This window comes from Petaurus breviceps, unplaced genomic scaffold (genome assembly GCF_028583685.1).
Source record: "Petaurus breviceps papuanus isolate PSGF00001 unplaced genomic scaffold, PetGlider_PUasm1.0 37, whole genome shotgun sequence".
Lineage (NCBI taxonomy): Eukaryota > Metazoa > Chordata > Mammalia > Diprotodontia > Petauridae > Petaurus > Petaurus breviceps.
Genome location: NW_027186296.1, coordinates 58,009,490 through 58,026,249, shown reverse-complemented (window position 1 = coordinate 58,026,249; position 16,760 = coordinate 58,009,490). Strand labels below are relative to the sequence as shown.

Here is a 16,760-nt window from a genome sequence, read left to right as displayed (position 1 = left end):
CCCATGGAAGGGGACTCTGCCTCAATTTTATTCATTGATTTTCTTGTCCTTGATTATTGAGATTCCAGTTGCTTGTCTTTTCCCAGAAGAGAATCTCATATGCCTGAACTCTACTGTTGGATTTGGGTTACATCTCTGTTTATTTTTATTGGATCTGGAGGGTTCGTGTCTAATTGCTCTGGACTCCTTTCCTTTTGTTTTTCTTTGCCTTGCAGTATATATCAGCGAAAAGAACACTGGATTGTAGTCAGAGTCCCTGGATTCAAATTCCAGTTCTACCCTGTGTGACTTTGGACAAATTACTTAACTTTTCTGAATCTCAGTTTCTTTATCCATGAAATAATAAGATTGTACTCAATGATTTTTAAAGTACCTGGTATCTTTCAACATATTGTTCCCATAAGAAGGATTTTTTGAGCCTTTTAAAAATGCCCCTATAATTCTGCCTTCCCTCAGTAGTACCAAACCTCAACTTGTCATTAACTTTCTTTTGAGGTCTAGTATTACTAGCATCCACCGCCTTGGCTACATTTCCTTGGGAGGATCTACCCTGTCCAATTTAATAAATTCAAGATTTATAAGGCCCTCACTGTGTTCAGTCCTGTACTAAGTGTTAGTTTTACAAACAAAAATAAATAAGACTGCCCCTGCCCTCAGAAAACATAGATTATACTTAGGGAAGATAAATGATGTAGACAGATTAGCAAATACAAAATTATTCAAAGTAATTTCAAAGGGAAGAGAACACTAACAACTGGGAAAGTCAGGAAATGGCTCAAGTAGTTGATAGGCATAGGGTATGCAAAGAGGCCAGAAATGGAATAGGAGAGATAACTAGAATGAAGGGAAATCCCCAATGATGGAAGTGTCTCCTTGTTATCATTTTCTTTAATAAAATGCTTATTTTTCTGTAATTTATTCCATGACCCACTCACTCTTCAGGATGGTATTGTTAGGTCTCCAGTTTAATCTTCCTTCAAATTTTTCTTATTGATTTTAATTTTTATTGTGGTCTATAAATAATGAGTTTAATATGTCCTCTTTTCTGAAGTTGCTGACTTAGCAAAGCAGCAGCTGGACAATTTTGTGGCCAGCCCTATGTGGGAACCCTTAAAAAGTACAAAGGGAAAACAACAGAACACAAAAGGAAGAGAACAGGGCCTGAATGAGCTTGGCCTAATGAAGACTGGAAATCAGGACAGATCTGGGTTCAAATCCTATCTGAAACTTAGTAGTTCTAGTAGCATGAAGAATTCTGTTAATTAATTCGAGGTTCCATTTATATATATATATATGTATATACACATATATACATATATATATATATATAATGGGAATAATCATGTCCTTAGGAACTACCTCACAGAGTTTTTGTGGGATGTTTTCTGAGGGCAGAGGATCAAATGAGATGGTGTATATATAAAGCATTTTGGGAACTTTAAAGCCCTAAGTATATTGTAACTATTATTAAGAGACAAAAGGTCATGTGCTCCTTCACTATTACCAAGTTGTCCTTACTATCTTTAGTGCTTGTTATATGAATTAGAAATTATTATTCATGTTAGATATGTGACAAGGGAAATATCATTCAGAAAAAGAAAACCTCCCGTTTTATCACCAAAAGATCAGCCTATGACTATAGGTTAATTGAATCAATGTGTTGTTTTTTTTTTTCACTTCAGCTGGACTAAAATGAAATCTTATCCAAGTAGAAAATTCTTGTCAACTGTTTTTTTTCCCCTCAAAATCTCAAAGCTATCCTTTACACATAGCACTGATTATAACATTAAGGGGATTTATTTAAGTCACTTCTGGAAGGTGACTAATATCCACAAAACATTACCACAGAAAAAAGACACTAAAATGAAAAAAGTTCACAGAAGAACAAGTCAGAAGAATAAATGAACTGCCATAAAACATCCACAATATAATGAAATATGATAAATCTTCCTTTTGTTTCACTGAAATTAGTAAAAGTGGGGGAAAAGATGTATTTTTGATGGCTCTAGAAATTAGGAGATTTTTAAGGACACAGGAAACTTGTAGTTCTTAATAAAATTGGAGAAAGGTAGTAGTAGCTTTCTTTGAGTATTGAGCTGACTTCACAGTCAAGAAAACCCGCATTCAAGTCTTGCCTATGACATATTCAAGATGTGTGGTTACTGGCAAGTCATAGGACATATACTTAAAACTGAAGAGGACCATAGAGGTCATCCAACCTTCTCATATTTTATAGATCAGTAAGCCAAAATCCAGAGAGGTCAAGTCCTTTAGCCAAGGTCACACAAATAGTAAATGACAAAGTTGGCGTATGAACTCCTGTCCTTTGGCTCCAGACCTTCTTTCTTCTGTACCAAGTAACTCTTAGTGATCACACATTTCATTCCTTAGACAACCCAGATGGCACAATACATAGAGCTCTGTGCCTGGAGGCAGGAAGACTAATCTTGGTGAGTTCAAATCTGGCCTCAGATGTTTACTAGCTGTGTGATTCTGGGCAGGTCACTTAGCTCTATTTGCTTCAGTTACTCATCTGTAAAATGAGCTGGAGAATTAAATGGCAAACCATTCTAGTATCCTTGCCAAGAAAACTCCAAATAGGGTCAAAAAGAGTTGAACGTGATTTAAAAACAACTGACCAACAACATATTGCATTCCTTGATAGAGTTTTATACTTTTTGCACCATAAGATTATATATTTACAAGTGAAAAAGTAATCTATTACCAGCCTCCTTTATTTATAGATAGAGAAACTGAAGTCTAGTGAAATTAAGAAACTAGCCCAAATTTATACAACTGAGTGTCAGGGATAAAATTTGAACCCAGGACCTCTGCCTCCAAATGTACATTCTCACTGAACCACACCTCCAACACAGCTATCAGTCCAGAGAAAAGGAAAAAGACATATACAAAATAATGACACTGAAAGTTTTTAAGGTCTCAGGCCACTTTTTGTGATTCTGGGACTGGGGACTTGCCTTTCTGTACAACCATAGTGGGTCCCCCTTCCCCTTATCCTACTACAAATGGCCCCTAGATAATGGAATGTAATGGTAATGGAAATTTGAAGATCTTCCCTGCCCCAAATATAATCTCATAGAGCTTCTGGTGGAAGAAGATTGCTGAATGGGTGGAGTAGGAAATGGGTCAGAACAGTTAGAAAGGAGGGAGGGAAGGACAAAGGCAAGGAGACAGCTAGGATTGTGAGTGTTTTTTTTTTGTGGGATGGCCAGAGCAGGAGGTTGGCTTTGGGATGGTGTTGCTTCCTGCAGTGATAAGGTGCGTTAACCTCTTTGTTGCTATTATGGATTCTATTTTCTGGTATTGGGATTCGGCTTTCTGGTATCTGAATAAATGTTTTGTTTCTGTCTTCTATATGGAGAGTCTGTTATATTTGGTGATTCATAACTATGCTAGCATATCCATAGTTGTCATTGGTACTATGAATATTGCCTTGGCGATATGTGCCCCCTCCCATAACTCAAAACAACACCATCAGGATAAAAGGAAATGAATCACAGGTATCCTATTTAGTAGAGGAATCTAAAAGGCAGTTAGAAATCTGTTGCATTTTAATGTGAAGCCCCAGTGGAAATTACTCCTTGTTCCAGACTCTGCCGTATTGATTTAAGAGCTTGGCTTTTCCTTATTTCTGGTCAGTACTGGCCCCTTCCTGGTGTAACCAGAACGATTTTTTGTGGTATTTGAACATTCTACCTTTGGTCCTAGGAGGAATTTATTAGTGTAAAAGTACACAAGAGGCAAATAATGGCCCTGTAATTTGCTGAGCCTTTTGAACTGTCTCCAAGTTATAGCGAACCTAAGGCTAGTGTCCAATCCAAAAGAGAAAGAAAAATATGAAGTTATTATCAGCAAAGGCCTTCACTATGATCTGTGATATATGAATGTGAGGAGGGTAGACAATAATGTTAACTTTTGGCTTTGGTCTCCCTAGCACCCTCTGTATGTTACTGGAACCACAGCTATTTTGAGCAAAATTTTTAATTTTCACTTTCCCAGGGTTTCTAACCAGACAGCAGATCTTACCTTTCTAGTTTTCTTACATCTTGTACCCAGCTGCTCCTCTGTGATCAAGTGTCACTGGACACCTTGTTTTTTCAAGAAATACTCAATCTCTTCAATTCAGACATTTTCACTGGTTGTTCTTCATGCCTTCCTCATTTCTACCTTCTAGCCTCCTTGACTTTCTTTTCTCAGCTAAAGTCCTACCTTCCTTCCTATAGCCTTACCCAATAGCCCTTAATGCTAGAACATTTCCTCTGAGATTAACTATAGTGATATATGTGTTCTTGTCTCTTCTTTGGTCATACATTCTTCCTTTCTTCATAGATTTGACAGTTAGACTATTCCTTTGCTCTTCTAATTTGCTTATGGTATCACCTTTTATGTCTAAATCAAGTATACTCATTTTGACCTTATCTTGGGATAGAGTATAAGATGTACTGGTCTATGCCTAGTTTATGCCATATTGTTTTCCATTTTCCCCAGAAGTTTTTGTCAAATAGAGAGTTCTTATCCCAGAGTCTGGGGTCTTTGGGTTTAAGAAACACAAGATTACTATGGTCATTTACTACTGTATCTTTGTATCTGATCTATTCCATTGATCCTCTACTCTACTATTTATTTGCTTCAATTTCTTGCTGTGAGATGGTCATTGGTTGGTTTTCTCCTTTGCTTCCTTCTTAACTTTACTAGAAAAGAGAATTTTGAATAAAGAAGTAATGGTAAACTTGGAAAGGAAATGATCAATGTCACTATTGATGTCTTATTTTCATTGGGAGATGTCTTGATTTGCCACATCATAATCATCCCATATTTACTTGTCCATGTCTTCATTCTCCTTACTTGGTTTCAGCCCCCTAAATAAGTTATTTGTAGGATTTTATGTCCTAAATTATTGTGCAACAGTCATAATCAAGAAGAAAATAAAACCTCTTTTTCCCCAACGCTGGTTCTTAATCTAATCGACTGCCTATTTCCAAGCCATACTTCACCTCTCCTTCCTACTACCCACTTCTTTCTGTCCATCTCCTTCCCTCAAAATCTTCAATTCTATACACACATACTTGGAAATTCCCCAGCTAGAAATTCCAAGCTTCCTAGCTAATTGGTGTCTCCCCATCTGTAATCTTTGGTGAGAATCAAATTAGACTTGTCTGAACAGGTACCTTCCCCACTGCTATAAAATACCAGATTGCTCCGATATAGAATGGCTATGACCCCTGAGCTAAGCATCTGCCTTGTCCCTGAAACAAGAACCAAGAAGTCCTGTTTTCAAATTCTAATTCTGCTTCTTATTTTCTGTATTCCTTAGTTAAGTCCCTTATCTTCTCTGGGTCTCAGTTTCCAACTGTGAAACAATCAACTTGGAATAAATTACCGCCAAGGTCCCTTCCAGTTCTAAATCTATGATCCTTTTCAGCGTGGCCCATACCCCTGACAATAATCATAATTGTACCCTTTTCCTAGCCCTCCCCAGGCATTCTTTGGGCCAGTGTGAGAGGTTCATTTGTAGGTCCTGATATTCTTTCCTCGGCTTAGTTCGTTTGGGGTGCCTACAGTTAAGCCATGGGGTCTTTTTCCTTTTGTGTTACCCCTGCTCCCAAATAAAAAAATCTATAGCTTTTTGTGTTTACTGCAGAGCTCCATTTAGACCCAATTCCAGGCTCTGATATCATCTCTCAAAGCACTAGGAAACTGATGGGGACAGCTAGGTGGCACAGGGGATAGAGCACCAGCCTTGGAGTCAAGTGGATTTGAGGTCAAATCCAGCCTCAGACATTTGATACTTACTACCTATATGATCATGAGCAAGTCACTTCACTCCGATTACCTCCACACCAAAAACAAAACAAAAAAAACAAACAAAAATCACTATGAGTTTTGCAAATTATTTGCAAATGTGAAACCTAAAAAATGTCAGATTGGGGACGCTCAGGGTTAGAATAGCTGAGAGAGAAGCAGTGATTCAGAAGATGAGACTAACTCATGTTTATTTCCTAACCCTGAAATGGTATGAGATCAATATGTAAACATGGGTATGTATATAGAGGCAAAGGGAGGGAAGTGGTTATTTCCTTTGGGCTTGCCCTTTTACTTCACACTGAGATAACAAATACTCTTTCCTTTAGTTCAGTTTGTTAGAACATGGGATAAATGAGGCTTCTGTTATAAGTTCCATCTTTGTATACTTAAAAATGACTCCAAGATTCCAGACTTCACTTTCTCCTTATAGTCATTTGACAAAAAGGATGAGTTGAGAACAAATATGAATGACTCCATGGAACCCTGCCTCATTGCTTGGGGTGGGGAGCACTATAGAGTAATATATGGCATAACGTATGGAGAGCTGACCTCAGAACCAGGATAGGCTGGGTTCTGAATTCAAATCTTAACTCCAGACACATAGGGGCTGTGTGATGCTGGACAAGTCACTTAAGTTCTTACTGCACTAGACAGCTCTCTAAGACTAAAATTTGTTTAGAAGGAACTCATTTAAATTGGTCAAAGGAATTTCTTCATCTAAGCTTTCTATATATTAAAGAAATCACAAATTCAGTCCCTTTCCCTGTGTGGCAAGAACTGGGCTGAGTGCTGAGGATACAAAGGAAAAAGCACCATTAGGATTTAACAAAGAAAAAAGCAAAAATGGCCCCTGACTTCAAGGATTTTAAATACTAGCGGGGTAGAGAACACATAGACAGAATATGTAACACATGTTCTGAAACTACTAATCCAATTCACACACTGATGAGTCAGATCCCTGGACTCTGGCTACTTTGCCCCCCGCCTCAAGTCTCTAAGAGTAGCTTTGAAGGGTTTGGCATATATTTTCTAAGACTAATAAATCATAAACAGTCACTGGTGTGCTTCTTTCCAAGATTTTCTGTTGAGATTCAGCTGGCCTCAATAACTTTTTGAAGAGGTATTTATTAAATTGGGCAGCTAAGTGGTACAACAGATAGAGTGCTGGACATGGACTCGGGAAATCTTTCTGAACTCAAATCCAACCTCAGACACTTACTAGCTGTGTGACCTTGGGTAAGTCACCTAGACCTATTTGCCTCAGTTTCTTCATCTGTAAAGTGAGCTGAAGAAGGAAAGGGCAAACCACTCCAGTATCCCTGCCAAGAAAACCCCAAATGGGGTCACTAAGAGATGGATAGGACTGAAAAACAACTTGACAACTAAAGTGGTATAGTCAGAGCAGTTGTTATAAAACATCTCCCGCAAAGTCTATTACACACTTTCCCACTGGTACATACATAATCCATAATAGAGTGGGCTCATGCTTAGAGAGTACAGTTTCTCCTACACGGTGTGTATAATAGTAGGAGGGTATGTAACAGACTTGTAGGGAGATATTTTGTACAAGATGTTCCTACTCAATTTGTTAGAACATGGGATTCATGAAACATCAATTACAAGTTCTCTCTTGGTATGGTGAAGAGTGACTCCCAGATCTCAGACTTCACTTTCTCCCTGTGGCCATTTAAGAAAGAGGATGGGAAAACAAGACTGAGCACCTCATGAAATCCTTTGATCCCCTTCATAGGGTGATTTTTTGCTGGCCTCTTTGTGGAGAAGTGAAGCTGTACCCATTATGTCCTTGGCTTCTGATGTAGATACTGCTTTCATTCGCTGTTGTTCCAGGGGAATGAAGCTAGGATGTGCAGATGGGAGGTCCAAAGTCCTCTAGATACTCTAAAGGTTACAAAGTCCTTTTCCAATGGTGGGGAAGGGTGGGCCACTTAAACACTTGGACTGAGGTCAAAGTTGAGGCCTCTCCTCCCCCCTTCCCCTCCCACCAAGTGGTTTCTCCTCAGGGATTTTACTAGAATGCTACATTCCCTCCAAACTCTGGGATAACTCCAGTTCTGAACTAGTTTGATATTTTATAGAAGACCCCTAGGGTATGACCAAATTTCCTCATCCAAACTGAATACTATTCCTTTGTAATTCTAGGTCCAAGGCTTTTTCTATTGTTGTTCAGTTGTTTCAATTGTGTACAACTCTTTTTGACTTTATTTGGTGTTTTCTTAGAACGGTTTGCCATTTCCTCCCCTAGCTCATTTGACAGATGAGGAAGCTGAGGCAAACAAGGTTAAATTACTTGCGCAGAGTCACACACCTAATAAGTGTCTGAGGCCTGAGGTTGGATGACCTGATTGATCTACTCTATCATCACACCACCCTCACATACATAAATAAACCTGTATGAGAAACGTATAGAACAGATTCGAGGTACCCTTAGAGTAAAAAGCACTAATATCTGGGGAATTGAGAAAGGCCTCCTGAAGGAGGTTGGCATTTGGCCAGCTCTTAAGGAAGCCAGGGATTCTGAGAGGCAGAGGCAAGAAGGGAGAGAACATTCCCGGCACAGGGTACAGCAGGGGCAAAGATACAAAGACTTGAAATTGAGTTAATAGCAACTAGAAATGTATCATGTAAAGGAGAGTGTTGTGTGAGGTGAACAGCACTGGGAGAGTGGACAATTGGATCAATTATCTTTCCCAGCTTCCTTAAATAAAGCTTAGCTGTTATAGCCCTACAGTTGCTACTCTGCTAACACTTAGAAACCCACAAAAAATATTATAAGATTCAGTTTCCCTGATTCTGTTGCTTTTGAGAAGTAGTATGCTTCATTGACCTAAGCAGCAATAAAAATTCAAGGGCTATGCACCTGTGGTCAAGTGATTGAACCTCTGATTTCTTCCTACTAAATGATTCTTATAACATATCTCACAATGTGTGTGTGTGTGTGTGTGTGTGAAGAATAGTGAATAAAAGTCCTTTCAAAACACTTTCAAAGGTGCAAAAGTACTAAGTGGCAAATTATTTGATTTCTAAAAGAAAAAGGGAGGTCCTGAACAGAACGATTTCTCAAATGTCCATTTTTTCATTCAAGAAACTTAACAGGGTATGATATTTTTGATTGGAACCCCAGTTCTTTCTCTCTTCCATAGGCTGTGTTCCAAGACCTGCAGTTCTTTAATGTTTCAGTTGCTAGGTCTTGTGTAATTCTAATTGTGGCACCAACATATTTAAATTATTTTAATCTTAATGCTTTTAATAGTTTTTCCTTGAGCTGGGGATTTTGGAATTTGACTATGATATTCCTATGAGTTTTCTTCATAGGATCTCTTTTAAGTGGTGATCAATGAATTTTTTTTTCTATTTCTACTCCCCCCCACCCTTGCTCTAATGCTTCAGGACAATTTTCTTTAATTATTTATTTTATTACTGTGTCAAGATTCTTTTTCTTATCATAACTTTTAGGTAGTTCAATTACTTTTATATTTTCTTTTCTTGATCTGTTCTCCAAATCCGTTATTTTTCTTATAAAATGTTTCACTTTCTCTTCTATTTTTTCATTATTCATATTTTGTTTAATCATTTCTTGATCTCTTATAATTTCACTGGCTTCACTTTGTCCAATTCTAATTTTCAAGGTATCATTTTCTTCCTTAAGATTCTGGATCTCCTTTTCTAGTTAGTTGACCTTTCTTTGACACCCTTCCTTTTTTTCTTGGATTACTCTTATTTTCCTTTTTAGTTTTGCCTTAATATCTGTCATTTGATTTTTAAAGTCTTCTATAAATTCTTTTTGGGCAGGTGACCATTTGGCATTATTCTTTGAGGGTTTCTTTACTTCAATTTCCTCCTCTGAAGATGAACCCTGGTCATCTCTATTCCCATAATAGGTTTCTATAGTTGGATTCTTTCTCCTCTGCCTGTGCATTTTTTGTGGTGATAGCTTAGTTATTTGTAGTCATCTCTAGCCCTGGGTTATGGGAAATGGTGCCTCTTGCCCCAGATCTTCAGTTCTTTCCTCTAGTCTGAAACCAAAGCCAAACCTCCAGCCTCCTGTGAGTGCCCACAAGCAGGGGCTTTCTGCCCTACTGCTTCTGCACTCACCTGGTGTGCTGGTTCCTTCTCACCCCTGCAGCTCTTCACAGCACAGCTGGGTCTGGTGTTCCTGGTCAGCGGAGGTTCTCTTGACCTTAGGCTCAAATTCCCTACTCTCCTCACTATCCAGGAGTAAAAGTTCAGGTGGCTGGGGCTGGGGCAGACTCTTGAACCAAGTAACCCCACAGCTTGCCCCTTGTTGTTTAAGAGGCTTGATGCTTGCTGTTAAAATGGAACCTAGCCTGAGAGGTGTTCCCTCTTTACACAGACCAAACCTGTCCTGGGATTTTTTTTTCTGATCTTCTCAAATTGTCCCAGGAGGACCCAGGTTATGCCCTGTACTTCTTTATCTCCACCCACACTTTGTTGGCCCTAAGGTGGTATTTTAACCTATTTGGGGGGGAAGATCTTGAGAGCTTGGAATTTTCTGACCTATTCTGCCACTTTCCCAGAATCCTCTCCCAGAACAGAATGATTTCTAAAGTCCCTTCTAGATTCTTGAGTCCTTTGGTTCTGGTAACCCCATGCCATATTTCATTGTTTTGTGTTTATATCCTCAGTGTTAGCCACAGTACCTTGCACATAGTAGACACTTAAATGCATGTTGAATTGTCCAGGGAGAAAATTAGCTTAGAGCATTCTTACATTGTGCCATTGTCATTTTCTTACAGACTAAGAGTCAGAACTCTATAAGCCAATGAATAGAAAAGCCAGTGTTTACTTGTCTAGAGTTACACATTATAAAATAAAACCACCAGTTTTGTAGACAGCACACCTGTGTTTTCTGAACTCCTGTTCTCAAGAGAGTGTTGAGTCAGAAACTTTGGTTTGAATGCCTCATTTTGCAATCTCAAGAAGTATGAAGGGTGCTACATAAACAACCCTAGCCCATCAGCTCCCTGAAACCTCAATGCAAAGATCCAACTCTCACTCCACTGGTGCTACTCATATACACTGACAGTTTCCTCCCACCACAAGAAGCTGAGCCAAGGCAAATGCAGGTGAGGCCTCTTGATATGTGTAATATTTTTCTTTAAAAAAATAACTAGTGAAAATCTCCATCATGCAACATTTACAGGCAAAGCCCCAGAGAATGTACCTGCCTTCAAGGAATGGACCACCTGTGATCAAACAATAGATCTTTTATATTATTTACTCTTATCAGTTTTGAGAGACAGAGACAAAGAAACAGAGAGAAAGAGATATAGATAGAAAGAATGACACAAAAACAGAGACACAGAGATGGATAAACATAAATGAACACTGATGATATCTCAAAGTTGATGGAAAGACTGATGAGATAGCAATGTCTTCTAACCCTGTATGACCAACCCTTCTCCAGTTATTGTCAGTGTACAAAACTCAGTGTTACAGATTTTTCTTCACTTTTTAAAATGTATCCATTTGAAAAAGTCACTTCTCCTCTTCGTTGGCTGTTTCTCCTCTCACCACTGGCTCTCAGGACCCTCTCCATGATCTCTCAAGAATGTCTGAGCTAAGGCTACAGAGAGTGAAGCAGTCCCAGGAAGAAAATTTAGAAGTTTTTACCCAGCCACGGCAGAATAGTTCAATGAAAAGTGTTCTCAATTCTGTTACTTCCTGTCTCTGTGATCTTCACCTCCTTGGGCCACCATGTTCTCATATATGATATGAATGGGATGTATTAGATAGCGTCTAGGACCCTTTCAGCCATGTGGGAAAAAAATGGGCTACAGCTATTTCTCCTACATTATTTTTTGGTGGAGAGAGGGAAGCAATTCGGGTTAAGTAACTTTCCCAGGGTCACAGAGTTTGTAAGTGTCTGTGGCTGGCTTTGAACTCAGTCTTCCTGACTACTGGTGTTCTTTCCACTCCATCACCTAGCTGCCCCTCTTGCTACGTTACTTTTTTTTAAGTCATTGTCCTACCAGGGGTGGGGAACCTGTTACACTTAGATTTTTGTAGATTCTGTAGACCTGTTGAAACTGGTAAAGGAGCAGCCTGAATGATTAGTCTAGTTAAATGGAAACAGCCTTTAAGATCATACTTCCAAAAGCTGATTATTTACTCAAATTACTGAAACTATACATATACAATTTGTAAATTTTGAGCAAAGGCAATGTCTCATTTCTGGACCAGACTGTAAATGTTTGTAATAGAATTGGCATTATAGACACCCCCAGAATAGGTTTTGTAGATATTTACAAATTAAAAAATACAATTAAAAAATAAAAAAAGTTAACAAGGGGGTTGGACTATAGATATATATATATATATATATATATATAGATAGATAGATAGATATAGATATAGATAGATATATAAAGTCCCTTGACTGCTAAATCAGTGACCCTATATAAAGGTAATACATTGAGTTTTCTTTGCTACTAATCACTCTAGCCATACATGTAGGGCTCTGACCCCACTACGCAAAACCCACAAAATATATGCATGTGAAATTGAGAGAGGAAAGATATGAAGACCATAGATTTAAAGCTGGAAAAGAACTTAGAGGCATCAAGACCAATGCCCTCATTTTACAAATGAAGAAACTGATGGCAAGAAAGGTTAACTGAATTATTCAAGGTCACAGAGCTAAGTAACTGAAGCAGGATTTGCCCTTAGATTTTCCTGACTCAAAGTCCATTGAACCGCTTTGCTACCTAGGATTTCAGGGGAAAGCTTGGATTGGGGGAAGATGCCAGTGCAGCACAATTCCTATGGAACTGGGAATGAGGAGACCTGGTATTCCTTATCCTGGCTTTGCTACTTAGAAACCATGTGACCTTAGGTAAGTCATCATCATCATCACCATTATCACAATCACAATAACAAGAATAATCATGTGTATATAGCACTCAAAGGTTTGCAAAATAGTTTATATATATTCTCTCATCAGATTTCTTATCTATAAAATGAAAGAGTAAAGACTTCTAAAGAGAGAGTAAAAGACCTCTAAAATTCCTTCCATCTCTAAGAGCAGGATTTTAGTCCAACAACTCATCTCCCTCTGTTATCAACGGCCTTGGGTGTTTGGGTAGCTCATTGCTATAGCTCACTCAAGAAATTGACCCTATGTGTTTTTCAAACACTGAGCTCAAACACTAAACCTCAACCAAGTCTATTAATATACTAAATCTAATCTGGGCTCAGATACTCAGCACCACACCCAGAAATAACTGGCCATGTAACCTTGAGCAAGTTACTTAACCCCGATTGCTTAAAAAAAAATATATATATATATACTAAATCTAAAATTGAGTGCGTAGCAAACTGTCAGTCGCACCTAGAGACCTCCACAAAGTACTGCATTTATTGGAATAATTTTGAAAAAAAAATACTTTCATAAATTAGTGTGAGGCAAATAATCCTTTATTCTACAAGACAGCGGTCCCTCAGGGACAAGCCTGGGTTTGGTATTATTAATCTAGCAGTTTTGGAATTTAGCCAGTTCCACCTGAAACCTTTCCAGGAGAGATCAATTAAAGGGAAATGCATTGATTGGTTACAGTGTTCAGACAGCTGACTGTTATTGCTTTCATCAGCTATGTCTGCAGAAGATTAATACATATGAATTTGAGTTGTTGATTACTTAAGCTCTGGGCTTGGATTGACACACTCAAAAATAAATTTCTTATTAATTTTATATGCAAATTGCTGCTAAATAAATAAGTACCCATTTCTAGGCATGTCTATAATGTCAATTCTATTAAAAACATTTAAAGTCTGGTCCAGAAATGAGGCATTGCCTTTGCTCAAAGTTTACAAATTTTATATGTGTAGTTTCACTGGTTCAAATAAATAATCAGCTTTTGGAAGTATGAGCTTATAGGCTGTTTCCATTTAACTAGAATAATAATTCAGGCTGCTCCTTTACTAGTCTCAATAGGTTTTCAAACTACTAGGAGCACAAAAGGACATTGTGAAGGTGGTAGAATACTTCATTCTAAGAATACTCAGTTTCTCAAGTGGTGTTATATGATTGTGATGAAATATTATTGTGCTATAAGGAATTATAAGCAGGATGATTTCTGAAAAGCCTAAAAAGACTTAAACAAACTGATGCAAAATTAAGTAAAGAGAAACAGAAGAACATTGTGCACAATAATAGCAACATTATAAGATGAAGAACTATGAATGACTTACCTATTCTCAGCAGTACAATGATCCAAGACAATCCCAAAGGACTCATGATGAAATGTGCTATCTGCCTCCAGACAAAGAACTGATATTGTCTGAATATAGATTGAAGCTTATTATTTTCTTCTTTCTTCCCTTTCTTTTTTGAGTCTTATACAAAATTACTCCTATGGAAATGTTTTACATAATTGCACATGTATAACCCATATCAGATTGCTTCCTGTGTCATTGAGGAGGGAGGCATAGAATTTGTGACTCAAAGCTTTAAAAAGAAAACAAATATTAAAAATTGTTTTAACATGTAATTGGGGAAAATAAATTATTAAAAAATAAATTTTAAAAAATATCCAGTTTCTTTTAAAATTCTGTACCATCAGAGGTCTCTTCTTTATGACATCTCTACTAAATCCACTGCTGCTACTGATGGTGCTCTCCCCACAAAAAAAAAAGTACCTTGCATTTGTTTTGCATGTAGGCAATAGATATGTGTAACGGAAATGCAAATTTAAAGATCTTCCCTGCCCCTAGGCCCTTTGATAGGCTTTAGAGACTCTGAGAACCTTCCTTGATTTGAAAATGTACTCTGCCTCCTAATAGGCTGAATGTGGTCACATGAAGCCTGTAGCAGGAGGCTCAATTTTTAGGAATGCCCACACCTTGATGCTGTGTGATTGGGCAGTGGGTCAAGAGGGTGGTTACATTCTCTTAGCCAGGAGAAGGCTATATAATCCCTGATGTGAGGCTTTGCTTTGGGGCTCACTTTGAGAAGTGTTCTGTGATTTGATCAGATGAGACTCTGGGAAGCCATTGTTGAGAGCCCCCCAGATTTGAAAAACCCAGATGTTGATTTGGTATGGATATAATGGTTGGACAGTTTGGAAACCTGTCTACTTTATCAGTTTCTCTGTCTTGATAATTATGTCTATATACTCTGAAGTTTGGGGTACTGACCTTTTTCCCCTGAACTAGGTAAACAATATATATTTGCCTGATTAAAGTAAGCTTGTTAACCCATTTTGAGTTGCTTTCCTTTAACAAAGCAGATCTAAGAACCTGTGTTGGCAGCCACCCTGGGGACGCTGGGGTGCTTGCTGATACGATATGAAAGGCAGCATGGTGTGCTAGAATAAGAGATGGCTTCAGACCCAGGAAGAACTGGATTCAAGTTTTGTATTTTATACAAACTGCCTTGACCAAGGACAAGTTATTAACCTCCTAGCAATCTAGGCAACACTTTAATAGTATAAGTTACAGAAAAGATTATGTTTGTAGAGGGAGTTTCAACTAGGAGTTTCCCTAAACCAATAAAATCACAGGGCCAGCCTTGTCCTTATCCACTGTTTTCTAGATTCTTATGTACATGCTGTGTCCTCTATAGAATATAAAGTCCTTGAGGAAAATGGGAGAACTGTCTCCTATTTATCTTTGTATGCCTAATGCCCTGAACATTACCTGTCATAGAAGAGGTAATTAAAAAATGTTTGTTGACTGATGGAATAAGAAGTCTATAATAAGCATTGGGTTAATTGAGTTTTGCCATAGGATGTTGATGGGGGGGGGAAGTAAAGGGTGAGTTCTTGCCCCCATGGGGCATGTTAGTTATAATTTGCAGACATATGACACCAGCAGGAAATAGTTCTTATTAAGAGGTAGGGATGGCAGTATAATTAGAAAGTACACAATGTCTAGCACATAGTAAGTGCTATATAAATTTTTACTATTGTTGTTGTTGTTAGAAGTGAATGGATTCAAGAATAAACAGTACTAAGGATAATCATTTGACAATTCTTTCTCTACCACCCAGTCCCCTACTCTGGCTAGTGATGAGTTAAAATTTCATCTGGATGGCTTCTCTCACCTTCCTATCTTCTTCCTCTCCCTATCCTCACTCCATTTCCATTTCTTCTATGATTCTAGACCATTATTTTTATCCTCCCCCCTCCCCCTACTGAAGCAACAAAGTCCTTAGTGTTCAATGGGACCAGGTAACATGGAAAGGACTTTAGATGGTGAACATCTATGAACTTAAATAATTTTTTATGGTGAAATCAGTTTAAGTTAGATTGGGGATGAGTTTTGTGTTTCTTACTTTAACCCATTCAGTACTGTCAGCAGGAATATTGTACTTTTGGGAGCTCCTAAATAGTCATAAAGCATTTAAAATGTAAATAATTAGTGGTTAGAGGAATTTCTCACTAGGACCCAGGAATTCCCAAATTACTCAGTGTGATTGCAATCTTGAATCTAATGAGATACAAAGAATCTCTATGGAAAACACGAGCATCCTCTGGTAGCCAACTGGAAGATTCTCGAAGGAACCCAGCCTCCATGTCAATTGGCAAGTATTGCTTCTCACTAGAAAATTTTTTTTAAGAAGCAGTGGTAATTTATGTTCATCTTTCTTCATCATACTATGCAAATATAAAAGCAAACAAAAGTTTTCACTTTTGAGGTGCTTGAGGCTTCCAGATTTTTGGGTCCCCTTGCACATTTATGGGAGCAATTGTTTTAGTCCTTTTGCTCACCATTCTGGAATTTTAAATTGAAACTGACAGCTGGAAAAGCAATATTTCACAGGGGAAAAAAGTTTCTCCAGAATTCTCCAGACCTTGAGAAATGTTTTTGGTTTTCCCATCCCTAATTAGGACAATTAATAATACCTGACATTTATAGAACTTTTCACAGAACAAAGAAGCCTAGAGTGGTTTGTG

General features: G+C 38.1%; 1 long non-coding RNA gene across 1 annotated transcript in view; it reads right to left on the bottom strand.

Moving 5' to 3' along the window:
* LOC138168579 (uncharacterized) overlaps nucleotides 1–14,499 on the bottom strand; it is a 33,247-nt gene extending 18,748 nt beyond the window's left edge. The window contains exon 1 of the long non-coding RNA XR_011170149.1: nucleotides 14,056–14,499. This is a non-coding gene — a long non-coding RNA (uncharacterized lncRNA). The remainder of the gene's footprint in view (nucleotides 1–14,055) is intronic.
* Between the last annotated feature and the right edge of the window lie 2,261 nt (nucleotides 14,500–16,760).